Genomic DNA, 2,191 nt, shown 5'->3' with positions numbered 1-2,191 from the left:
TTCACTTCATCATTACACCACCACTCATTCTTTAATTCCACATGCAATTCTTCATCATTCCTTCACACAAATGCTTAAACAAACATCCATATGTTCCCTCCACTCCTCCTATAAATACCCTTGCATTCCCATTCAATCATATCATCTCATTCACAACACAACAACACACCACAAACACATTCCTTTCTCCCTTAGAATCCAAAAACCATCTTCCATTTCCACCAATCCTCATCCATTTCCATAATTCCCCAACACTTCCATCCCCCCAACCAACCTATCCTTAAACCTTGTGCTACAACAACGAGGAAGAGAAGAGTGCCTAAACGTTCATACAATTCAAGTTTTGAGTTGTTGGAATGTTTAGGTGTTTCTTTGATTTCAAAGTTTCATTTTAATTCTCTTTGTTTTGTACGTATGAGAAATGGAAGAAAAGAGTGCTTAAACGTTCATACAATTCAAAGTTTTGAGTTGTTGGAATGTTTAGGTGTTTCTTTGATTTCAAAGTTATGAGGAACTAAACCCCCTTTAGCTAGGGGGTAATTCGAAACTATGTTTATGTTTGTAATATGATTTGATTACTTTTAATTACGTTTCATAAGTTGTGAATTCAATTTGTTTAACTGTTTGATTGATAACCTATTTATGTATGTTTATTAAGAATGAACGCTTAATTTTCATGCATGAATTTGACGCTAGAATATAAGTGAGTTTCACGTAATAGTTATGAACTTATATTCACAAGTAGTGGAGGTTGCTTATAAACAATCGTGTTAAACATATTCTTGGCATAAGTTTCATGCAATCATAGTAACGAATGCCTCGTCAACACTTATAGTTTTCATGATGCTTAATGATTCTTGCTTGTATCTCTATTATGCAATTCATGTAGGGAACTTGTGAGGAATGCTTTGGATTGTCGTATGCAATCATCCAATTCATTAACTTAAGGAAAACTTGACGGTTAATTTAAGCGGACCTAATTAACCCGGGGCATTGAGAATTCATGGTTTATTGAAATGCAATTAGAAATCTTTTTATTATGCAAGTGTAACATGTGTGGAGATAAACCCCTTGGCTAGCATCCATTCATTCCATTTCATTAATTTCATATTTACATTATGTTTTAATTGCAATTTGTTCATTTAGTTTAATTCCGTCCAAAACTCAATCCCCCTTTACTTTATTGTTCAATTTAGTTAGAAATCATTTTAGTTTGTGTTTTTAAAGCATTTTGAGTCTTTTGTTTTGTCTTAGTGTTTTAACGTTTAGTTTCACATTCTTTGAGTCTAGTTTAGTGTTTTATCTTGTTTTTACGTTTTTGAAGTCAAATCCAAGTGGTTAACAATCCCTCCTAATCCCCGGTCCAGAACGATCCCTACTTACATCCATACTACAATTGTCAAAAAGAGGGTTTAATTTGTGCGCGTATAATTCTCGCATCAAATTTTGGCGCCGTTGCCGGGGATTAGCAACTTTGCTAATCCCTTGGATTGTTTTATTTTCGTTTGTGTGTATATATTTTTAGTTTTATTTTGTTGATTTTAGAAGCACAACATGGCATTTGATAATGCTTATCTTTTGTCACAGCTCATGGAAAGGTCCCAAATGCAAAACGTTGATATAGTTGATCTTCAATCAAGGAATAACGTGTTTTCCAATACTTACAATTCGGATTGGAGTGATCAATCAACTTCTATGTGGTGGGAACCTCAAAATGTTCAACAAGAAAGATATTGGGAGCCACCTCATATTCAATATGCCCAACCAAACTCAAATTCGTCAATAGATTATAATCAAATTCTTAATGAATTAAACTCTTTGGTGCAGGGTTCACAAAATCAAGCTAAGGAGACTCACCAAGAAACATATTGGCAACCATATGAGGATTCATATGCACCACCACAGCCTTCCCCTCAATCTTCACATCCAAATTCAGGTATATCAAATTATTATAATGAAGTTATTCAACAACTGAATTCTGTGGAGCAGGGCAGGGAAGCTCAACCATTTCAACAAGACGCATTTTGGCGACCAATTGAGGATTTCTATCAAGCAAAAAAGTTGGCTGAGTGGAACAGTCAATTTAGGCAGAATGCAGAATGCATGGAACAAATTCAAGAACAAATGGTTGAAGATGAGCCCATGGATGAATTGCTACTGCTCGAAGAGGAGGAGGATGCACAAGGCACGG

Source organism: the organism of the source record quoted next, unplaced genomic scaffold, assembly GCF_019419815.1.
Source record: "Pyrus x bretschneideri cultivar Hongxiangsu unplaced genomic scaffold, Pyrus_bretschneideri_v1 Contig205, whole genome shotgun sequence".
Lineage (NCBI taxonomy): Eukaryota > Viridiplantae > Streptophyta > Magnoliopsida > Rosales > Rosaceae > Pyrus > Pyrus x bretschneideri.
The sequence above is the reverse complement of the archived record's forward strand: the minus strand, read 5'-3'. Positions refer to the sequence as shown.